Genomic DNA, 11,724 nt, shown 5'->3' with positions numbered 1-11,724 from the left:
AACCATACCAATTTCAAGATTCCAGTCCTTCCCTTTGGTTTTAATCGGCCATCACTGGGAAGAGAGGCCCCTTGGTCTTGCAAACTTTATATGACCCAGCACAAGGGAAGGCCTGGGCCAAGTATTGGGAGTGGGTGGGTAGGGGGCAGGGGCAGGGGGCTGGGTATAGGGAACTTTCAGGATAGCATTTGAAATGTAAATAAAGAAAATAATAATTAAAAAATGCAAAATGAAAAAAAGAATGGGGGAGTAGGGACTGGGGTAGGAGGATCAAGTTGGGAGGGGGAGTGATGAGGGGGTTGAGGGATGAATACAGGGAAAGACAGTTAAAATTAAGGGCTAATTGAGCGCGGCATGGAAAACTAATACAGTAGAAGCTTCCTAAAATGCATACATATATGAAAGAAGTCTAAATAAAATTGCCAAGTGATGGGGTAAAGAGAGTTCCAGGCATCTTTTGTTACTAAATGAAGTTTCCAATACTAGAATTGTGTTACATCTAGTCGAGTTGTTAGCCAAAAGGGTCCAGTGGTCTAAAAGGTCCCTTAAACAACCTTGGCTCTTGCAAGACTATAGGTTGCTTTCCAGAAACTGACAGCAAAATCCCTTTCTTGAAATTGAGCTAGTGCCTACATAGAGCCTTCACTCCTATTTTCTAGCATCTTTGCTATAGGAAGTTGCTCTACACATTACCAGAATAGAAATGTAAACATCAACCCAGACATGATACAAAACCTTGGCTCTTCAATTCTCTTCTGCCTGTAAAATATGCTAGCACAATGGTGGCACAAAGCTTGTGTGAGTAACCAATACATATCTGATTTGACTTAAGCCCCACTTCACTGGAGGAACTCATACCAGACACTGCCTGGATAACCAAGAGTCTTAGGCTAAGCTAGCCTAGGGACTTAGGCTAATACCAAATACCAAAACACTAAAACGACTCCTAATGACCTTCTGCTTTTTCCAGTGCCTTGCTCATCCAACATCAGAGAAGCTTCCTCCTGCAACAGATTTGAACAAATACTAAGACCCACAGCCAGAGAGTGAGAGACCTTAGAACATCCAGTCTAAAAGGGGAGAGAAACTGAAATCAGAATATATTATATGAGAAAAATGCCTTCTGAATAAAAAGAAAAAAGAGAATATGTTAATAAATAAAATCACCTTTAAAAAATAAAGAAAAACCACTTATATTTCGTAAAGGTTTATTTAGGAAAATGTTTGAGAATTTTAAACAATTTCTTAAGTTCATAAAGCAAATCATAAACCTGTTGAAGTGTGTCTTAAAATACAGTTCTCTGAGGTACGCAAACACATTTACCTTCTATAAAAGCTATCAAAAAGTTCTCTGTTGGTTATTATTAGCTTGTTTTCATTTTTCGGAAACAAACAGAAAGCAACCACATATTTATAACTGTAGAAAGGATATTGAACAGTTTCTCAATTCTCGGTTCTCTTGGCAATGACTCATAACTGTGTTTCAGAGGACTGATGGAGATTGCCATAAAATCAGACCATACACACTGTTCCAAAGAAAGATCCTTAATCTTGCATTGAATTCTCAAAGGTGCCTATGACCCAAAACACAAGAGCATAGCAACCACATTTAAAGACACCAAAGTAGATTAGCCAAGTTTAAGGTTCACCTTGAAGCAAATCAATGACACTATGAAACCATAACTGTTTTTCCTTCTGTTGGCTTGCCTTGTCAAACTTTGATGTGATAGTTTTTATTTTATTATATTTTGTCATGTTTTGTTATCTCTGAGAAGCCTGTTCTTTTCTAATGAGAAACAGAAAAGGAGTGGATCTGGATAAGACTGAAGGTGGGAAGGAACTGGGAGGGAAACTGTAATCAGGATATATTGTATGAGAAAATAATCTGCTTTTAATAAACAGGGAAAATGTTATGAAGTTATTTTGGTCTGATAGTGGCAGGAATATGATCACAAGAGCTGAATTTACATTACAAGTAACTATTCAAGAAGATACATGTTAAAACTGAAGCAAATACTTTAAGATAATAGACTACAGGATTTTAATAATTTCTGTATCTGCTTTTGGTTTGGGTAGACTTCTCAAACGATTGTGCAAAGAAACAACCGGGAGAATAGCAGTCCTTGTGTGCTAAGGAATTGGATTAAATTTTTGGATTGAAAAATTAGCTAGACTCTATTAGATTGAGGTTTTCAGAAATCTGCATATGTAACATCATAAATTTTTGCTGTGAATAAGTTAAACACAAACTCTGTGAGTTCTAATAGAAAATATCTGATGAAGAAGTGGAGATAAATTCAGTCAGGAGCTTAGCCAACTCAAATGAGGAGTTGTTCAATACCCTGGTAATTTAACTGAGAAATTAGAAAGACCATGCCTTGAAATATGGTTATTGTGGTTTTAGAGGAATGTATTCTATAGATCACAAACAAATCTGAAATCAAGTTTCAAAACATTCAAGGTGGACCACCAGAAATTAATGTTCATTATAAGATAATCAGTCTAGACTTTCAGAAACAATGTTCATGATGTAAAGTATACATTTAAATGTTATGTGAGAATAAGTAGAAAATCATCAAATACAATCAGAAGAAAGAGCCAGTGTTCTAAAACAACTATTCAACATATAAATATTTAGAAAAAATGGGCACTGAAAAAATACAGTAAATATCAGAATATAATGTTTGAACTACAACAAAGAAACAGGGGCTGGACATGTAGGTAAGCTACGAAGTGCCTGACATTCATGAGAACCTGGGTTCACTGAAAAAGAATTTTAGGATTAAAATATATAACATGTTTTTCTTTTCTTTTTTTTTTTTTTTTTTTTTTTTGGTTTTTCGAGACAAGATTTCTTTGTATAGCCCTGGCTGTCCTGGAACTCACTTTGTAGACCGGGCTGGCCTCGAACTCAGAAATCCGCCTGCCTCTGCCTCTCAAATGCTGGGATTAAAGGTGTGTGCCACCACACCCGGCTCTATAACATGTTTTTAAAAATTAAAATACAATACAATAAAATCATGTCATTTTCATCTATTCCCTTTTCTTCCTCCAACTCCAACTTTTCTCATGTCTAAGAATCTCAAATTCTTGCCTTCCTTTACTTGTTAATTTATTATTATTGTTTTATTATTATTATTATTATTATTAATTTATTTGAAACAGTGTCTCACTATGTAACTCTAGTAGTCTCTGAACTCACTCTGTAAATCAAGCTAGACTGCTTCCCAATTCTGGAATTAAAGGCCTGTGCCACCACACCTGGCTCTTTAGTTTTTATTGTTACATATATACTTATATACATAAATATATAACTATAACTGGCTGAGTCAGTTCAGTGTTGCTTTAATGTACTTGAATTCATGAATGACCATTTGCTATTGGATAACCAATTAGGTGTTCTTTTTCTTTTCTGGGCAGACATTACCTATAGTTTTTTTGTCTATGACTATGGCTCTATGAAATTTCCCCCTTCCATGATAGTATGCCTATTAGTGTTGGCCTTGTTCAGGTCTTATTTACACAGCCATGATAATGAGACTTTATTGATGTAGCTTGACAAAACTCTGCTCAGCCTTTCCCCCCAATTTCTTCTGCCATGTTCAAATCATTCCTAAAACTAGTCTCCAAGGTTTCTTCCCTTATTTGGTCACATTCTCCTCCTGAGGTTGACGACCAAGTTCCAGCTATCAGAGTATTCTAGTCCATCAATCATAGCCACCTTTGACTCACTTAATTAACACACCCAATTAAAATTAAACACTTCATCCTAATACAGGCTTTCCCCTTTACCTTTATGAATCACCATTTGCCTATGGGACATGTCTGTCTCCTCTCTATCCAGAGGTATCCCGTTGTCCCACTATGGGACACATACCTCTCCTTTCTCTCCCCTGTTGTCTTCCCCTTCTCCCTAATACTTCATCTTCTGTCTTTGTCCCTTATTCATGATCTCTGTCATAGATTTTTAATAATCTATGACTTGGTATGGCATCATCAGCCAAAATGAAACAATTTGTCCCCTCTGGGGCAAATAAACTTGTTTGTGCTAAGAACTTGGTCATCGGAGTCCTGAACTGATACTTTTCCTTTCATAGCTTCCCTGTAATTTCAAGGAGACACAATTTTACCCCAGAATTTTGGTCCTTTGACTACCAGGCATTCTGTTCAATCTTCCGTGATGTCCTCTGAGTCTTAAGTACATATGTTGTGTTCTAGATGTATACACTGGTTGGGCTCTCCATAGTCAGTTGTTCCCTGCATTTTGACCAATTGTAGGTTTCAGTAATGGTCTGTCTGTTGCAAATTGAAGCTTTTTAAATGAGGAGTAAAAGCTATACTTATCTGTGGGTAGAAGGATAGGTATTCAAAAACGAATGGAGAAATTATGTTGATTTAGTAAAATGCTGCTAGGAGGTTCTCTTCTAAGATCAAGACCAACTATCCCTGGGGACTTGATTAGGTTTCTACTCCCAGACATGACTTCTTTCCTATTGAATGGAACTTATGTCTAATTAGTGAGCTGTTTTTTATCATTAAGGTCTGAGTGCCATTATTGTACCTTTTTAGGTATCCTCATATGCTGGTCATTATTTTGCTTTATAGGCTTTACAGCGGGATACAACTATTGGTTCCTTCCCTCCCTTGGCAGCTTGCATAGCATATTCTGATATAGTGAATGTCAGTCTTCACGGAAGAGGCTTTCATCTCTGATCCAACTTGAATTTTCCGAGTACTGTGTCTGAAGTTTATGATGTCTTCAACAATAGTGACTTACCTTCAGCCTATAGGAGGCAACCAAGGGCAATGGCAATATCCTGTATTGTTTGGGAGTCTCTTGTACTACACTAATCATCATCTTGAATTTCTTATGCCTGGTACTGAAATTTTTAATAATCTATGACTTGGTATGGCATCATCAGCCAAAATGAAACAATTTTATTTAATTTCTATATCTATATTTATATCTATATCATTTATATCCATATCTATGCCCATACTCATGCCCATACACATATCTATACCTATATCTATATGTAGACATATATATATATATATATATATATATATACACCTACATGTATAACTTTCTGTAGATAAAAAATAATATGATTATGGTTTTTCAAAGCTCCTTACTGTTGTTCCCCTCTCCTTTGCTGGGATTAAAGGCATGAGCACCACTGACCGCTGCAAAGATTCTTTAGACAGGATAAAGAACATACTAACCATCAAATTAACATAATGCAATTTCATCTAAGTCAAACTTGTGTGTGCAGGGTAGTGGTGGTAGTGGTAGATAAAAAATAATATGATTATGGTTTTTCAAAGCTCCTTACTGTTGTTCCCCTCTCCTTTGCTGGGATTAAAGGCATGAGCACCACTGACCGCTGCAAAGATTCTTTAGACAGGATAAAGAACATACTAACCATCAAATTAACATAATGCAATTTCATCTAAGTCAAACTTGTGTGTGCAGGGTAGTGGTGGTAGTGGTGATGGTGGTGGTGTATGTATATGTTAGTGTATGCATGAGTGGTTTTATGTGCAAGTGTACATGGATGAAAGGGGTCAATGTTGGGTGTTTTCCTTAGTCGTTCTCCACTTTACTTTTTGGAACAAACTCTCCTTGAACATAGCCAGCAAACCTCAGGGATCTTCCTGTCTGTCCCCTAGTACTGGGATCACAGGTGCAGCTCTGCCATGCCTGGGTTTCCAAGTCTATGTTGCAGATCAGAGCTCAGCTCATCATGATTGACCAAGTGCTGACAGACTGGCAACAAAGCTTGGAGAGCCTGGCATGTTGGGGGATGGGCCTTCCCCCTTTATAAACTCAGACTCTTTGTAAAATCTTGGGCCTTGATTAGAATTTTGTTTTGGTCTCATTATTTCTCCTGCCATTTCCTCCCATATAGCTGCAGTTTCTCCTTCAAGAACCCAGTTCGTGTGGCCGCAGGCGGCTATACCTTTTAGTTTCACGAAGTCCTATTTGCTGGTTATTGGTTTTAATGCCTGTGCTACTCAGTTCCTGTTCAGAAAGTTCTTTCCTTGTTCCATAAGTTAAAGTCAATTCTGTACATTCTCCTTTACCAGAATCAGGCATTATGTCTTATGTTGAAGGAGTTGAGTTTTGGGCAAGATGAATGATAATCGTTGATATATGTCATTCTGTTGGACTAGCACCATTTTTTGAAGAAGCTGTCTCTTCTTGTGAGTGTATTCTTTGGCCTCTGTCAAAATGCAGGTGGCTGTACGAAAATAGTATTTTTATCTACGCTTTGAGTTCTCTTCCACTGAGAATCTGCTTTTATCTACCATCTGATCCAGTCATACCATTCCTGGACATCTTCCCAATGGTTTCTATGCCCTGCTAGAGAGATACTTGTTCAAAGATACTTTGTTACTTTATTCATAACAGCGAGGAAATGGAAACAGCCTAGATGTCCATCAGCTGATGAATGGCTAATGAAAATGTTATAAGTAAATACAATGGAATATTATTAAGCTGAAAAGAAAAATAGAAATTTGCAAATAAATAAATGGAGCTGGAAATAATCATTTTGAATGAGATGTGGATGCTAGCCTTGAATATTCAGAAAATTAGTGAGGAGTAATGTGGAGTGGGGGATAGTATGCAACTGGTATGAGGAGGAAAGGGTAATAAGAAGAAAGGATTAGTTAAATGTGGTTGTTGATAGGAAGGAAGGGTAGAGTGTTATAAGAAGTGATAACTAACATTAAACACCTTTGAAAATGTAAAAGCCCCAAAGAAACCTATTATTGTTAAACCTTACTAAAATATATACAGGTACATATATAAAAGACATTTAAATGGAGTCATTCTACAGCAGGGGTACAATGCCTTTCTCAGATGACACAGGTTATTGGATAAACATCCCATTGTCAAATATGGATTATTAAACTTGGAATTGTTGGTCAGTAGTATCCCCTCTTCAACATTACAGGCTATTGTCCTTGTTTTTGATTGTTCTCCAGAACTTGGTGGGAAGATCTTAATGCTGAATAAACTACATAATGGAGTCATAGAACATGGGGAAATAAAGCTAATACTGATCTGGAAACTTCTTCATACCTATTAGCTAACATTCATTCACTGGAAGGTGGTATGCATACATCTGAGAAAAGGGATATCAATATTTTTATGCAGCTATGAACCCTGTGAGCTACAATAATGATTGTCCCAGCAAGATAAACCCACTGGGACAAATGTGGCATGAATGTTATGGGGGTAACCAACAACTTTCTGAATGGATTTAAGGCCCATTCTGTTAACAGGACCCAGAACACTTACTTGCCTGGCTAGGTTATAGTCCTTAGGATAGAACCTAACATAGTATTATTTTGTTAAAGGACATGGTAATAAATTTCCCCCTAAGTTCTTATCTTGACCAAGCCTGCTCAGTCAGTCAACAGGTTCTCCAGCGCAGGAGTGAGGCTTGAAAAGAAAAAAGACAGTTAGACAACATTGTAGCGTGACCCCAGTCCATTCTGAGATTGAAGGCAAATTTTTATTTTCCAACCCACTTTTTATACCATATTAATTACATGCAAGTATTTTGGGCAAGCAGTACAATAAGGAACTAATAAAGCAGCAAGCGAAGTCCTGAAATTACTCCCATGACAGTTGTTAAAAAGGGCTTGTCATAATGACCAAAATACTTGAGTCCACTTCCTCGTCCAAGCCCAAGATCTTGCCTGAAGCCTAGTTCCACCCTAAGACTAAGATCCTTGCCTTATCCTACTTCTCTATTTCATCCTGAAGTTAGATTCTTGCTGAAACTTACTTCCTTATTATGCCCTAATGTCAGATTCCTTCCTGAGCTTACTTCCTTGTCATGGCCAATGTCAGACTCCTGTCTGAAGCTCACTTCTTTGTCCTATGCCAATGTTAGACTCCTGCCAAGTGGTACCCCAAAGGCTTTCCACATTATCTTTATATAGATTAGTGCATTTATTAATCCTCATCAGAAAAGTTTCTTTCTGCAGTAGATTGCAATTAATATATAGATCCACAACTAGACAAATGAAGGGAATAAGAGACTGTGGAATGCTCAGCTCTAAATATGACATCTAAATCACACACCCTTCTTTCTAGATTCACATAATATCATGGAAGAGAGGAAGTAAGAATGTAAAAGGCAGAGGTCATGCACATTTACACCAAAAGAGTATTTGCCAGACATAGCAGGGGCTGCTGTGCACATGAACTTATAGCAACTGACTGCATGTACAAGACCTCTACAAGATCAAATCAGCAAAATTATGAGTATACATGTGGGGAGGGGAGCTCATGAATTCCATGTGTAGCTGATGAGATATTGGCAATTGCTGCTTGTAGAAGAGGGAGAACCCATTTTTTCCCCAAGGATGTAGTTTCTGAGATGCTCCAGAACCCATGTTCCAGTAGATGGTTCTGCACCAATGTGAATCCATAGGCAGCACTAAGCAGACTCCAAGAGTTTAAAGAAAGAGCACATGATATTTGAGAAGGAAACGTGTTTGGGAGGGGATTGTGGAGGAACTGGAGGGGAGGGAGCAGAGGTGGAGTTGTATTATAAAATACATAATATGCATGTATGAAGTCTTCAAATAATAAAAAAATCTTGATCAATATCTTTAAGTTATCAGAAATAGTGCAATTAGATACTATCACATACTCACTAAATTTTGAAAGGATGTTGTGCAACTGGAATTTGCATTCAGAGTTGTGTAAAGTCATATGCCCACTTTACAGATTGTTTGGCAGTTTCTTTTAGAGTAAAATATGTACCTACCCTATAATCCAGCAATCTTATCTTTGGTTTGTATGTTTAAAGGTGAGCACATGTTCACATAGTGATTTATTCAAGAATGATGATAGCACTTTTATTCATTATAGGGTAAACTTGGAAATAATCAAAGGCTCCTTCATGTTATTGGAGAAAATATGTTATATTCATACAGTAGATTTACAATCAATTAAAAGGAAACCGGTCACAGTTATACATGGCCATATGGATGAATGTTAAAAGCATGTTATCACAAGCCAGATGCAAAAGAAAACATCCTGGATTATTCCACTTATATCACAAAATTCTAGAATAGGCCTACAGAAGAATTTGCTTCTGAGCCTATTGTTGACTCACTGGAAGGCAAATAGGAGAACATCTGCGTCTGCTAATACTCTATACCCTGGTGTTTGGGTTATACAGCTGCATGCATTTCTCAAAACTCATCAAATGATAGTCTTAAAATATGTGCATTTCACTGTATGTTAATTTTCTCTTAATTAAGAAGATGGAGAAAATTAAAGCTAAGCAGATTTCTTGTTTAATTGCATACTTGCCCTGCAGGCACATTTTTTTTTTTTTTTTGACAAATGAATTAAATGGAGAACACCTTGTCGTTACTTTGATCAGTGTGCTAAATGCAGGTAGACTATGAAGATGATTGTTGCACAGTCTCTGTCCTCAAATTGCTTGTATACTTCTAACCTAGAAAGGGAAGAGTTGAGCAGAGATTGCAGAAGTCAAGTCAAAATAATACAACAATATTTTCCTGACAGCTGTGAGCCCAAGCGCTGCTACAGCCGGAACTCTGCTTGGCCACGGAAAGTAGTAATTAGATTTTGCTTTTCACTAGCTTTGCTCTGAAAGGGCCATGGTGATTAACGAGACTAATTAGGCCAGCCTCAAGGGCAATATCAGCATGTAAATATAATAGGATTATTCTTTATGCCTCTCTAACATGTCACCTTATATGACTATTATGAAATGTTTGGGGCATTTAACCTAATCACTTGTCTAGACTTGTCTTCAAGATAGACAGGCTTTTCAGATTTTATTGTCGTTTTTACCAAAAGCAGAAAAATTTGATTTAGTCTAGGTAGAGACAAAATGTTCCCACAATCAGGTCTCAAAAGAACCCAGCGAAAAATGTCACTTGTACCACTGTTCGGAATGCATAGCCTGTCATGAAAGTTCACAAAATAATGTCTTTCAATTCCCACTATCCCGAAGCCTTCTGCCATTGTTTTCACAATCTCTATTAAACCAAGCCCTTGTATTTCCACAGTGAAAATGATTTATAATAAATTTTTGATCCTATAGGTCAAAATTGCCAAAATTCTAGGTGTTATAATAATCTATAATCCTGCCCTAAGGTTTTGACTTCTCTATTGTGCTGAAGTTGAAAACCACTTTTTACTGTTGGTAGAAGATGGCTAGTGATACAGCATGAGAATGAATAAAAATAGATGAGAAATACAACAATAGGATAAATTGATACCAATAAGAGTCTTTTGACTGTGAAATAGATTCATTTATGGAAAAACACAAAACAAGTATGTGTCTTAGTGCATTAGAAAAGCAAACAGATTTTGCTTTCTAGCTAGGCCAGAAAATATGTGACTAGTCATCTTGTGAAGTTTTTCTTCAAGCCCCTCCTTATCAAAAAAGAACCTCTCTTCTAACACTGTATATTGATTGCTTCCTTGAATGTCTCCCTCCATATTTGTGTTACTCAATTCAGCATGTTCTGTTTAAAAAGTTGGTACCTTATTCTTTCCATTATTGTTTTGTATGTGTGCAAAACAATGTATGTATGTATGTATGTATGTATGTATGTATGTATGTATGTATGTATGGGTGGGTGGAGTGGAGACAGAGGCCAGCTGCAAGTGTTCTTCCTCAGTTACTGTCCACCTTGAATTTGGAGATGCTGGCATTGGCCAGGAACTCACCTGCTAATAGGCTAGGCTGTCTCCATTTCCTTAGAGCTGAGACTGATTTCAAGAACACACCCAGCTTTTCAAAAGTAGGTTCTAGTTATTGAATTTATGTTTTTGTATGCTTGCAAAGAAAGACACACACTTTACAGAATTAACTATTTCTCCAATACCCAAATTGGCTTCTTTTATGTCTTTTTTATTTATTATTATTATGCAGGCCCCATCTCCAGTCCTTTTCTACTATTTACCTTGTGAGGTCTATACAGTTTTGCTTACTCTGCATTTTGCTAATAGCATACTCATACAGGACAATATATTTCTCTGCTACATTTCCTCCTGATTGGCAGTTGAATCCAGAGGTTTGAAAGAATTCAGATTGAATCCTTTTGTTCAAACCAGAGGGAATGATATATTTCTTTATTCAGGAGGCAAATTTCTTTCTCTGCTCTGTGATGTTGTTTCTCAGATGTTGATACAGAAACCTTAATACAGATGTAAATGGGTACTGTTCTCATTCTTTTTAACTTACTAATTTGAATGCTTTTAGAAAGAGATGCTTTTTATCATGTATTTTGGTAACTCAGATTTACAGTTAATACAGGATTGGGAGAATAAGTGCTTACCCCTTATGCCTAACCAGAGAAGCTTCTTGCAGTAGATAGTAATTAACATGGACACTCGCAACTGTACAACTTGAAGAGAATGAGGGGCTTTGGACTGCTCTTTCCTCGGTGGGCTGTCTTTATCACACCCTTCTCTCAAGGAAGTGGTGTGTGTGTGTGTGTGTGTGTGTGTGTGTGTGTGTGTGTGTGTGTAGACAAATTGTAAGAGTCAAAGATGATGGAAGATTTCAAGGAAAAAAGAGCTTTCCAGATGCAACAGGGCTGATGTACATATGAACTCACAGAGACTGATAGCATGCACAAGACTCAGAGAGCAAGTTCAAGCCACAGAAGCCCAGCAAAATGGAGCAAAGGGAGTAAAAGTCTCATCCCTAC

This window comes from Mus pahari, chromosome X, assembly GCF_900095145.1.
Source record: "Mus pahari chromosome X, PAHARI_EIJ_v1.1, whole genome shotgun sequence".
NCBI classification, from domain to species: Eukaryota; Metazoa; Chordata; class Mammalia; order Rodentia; family Muridae; genus Mus; species Mus pahari.
Note: the sequence above shows the minus strand (reverse complement) of the source record.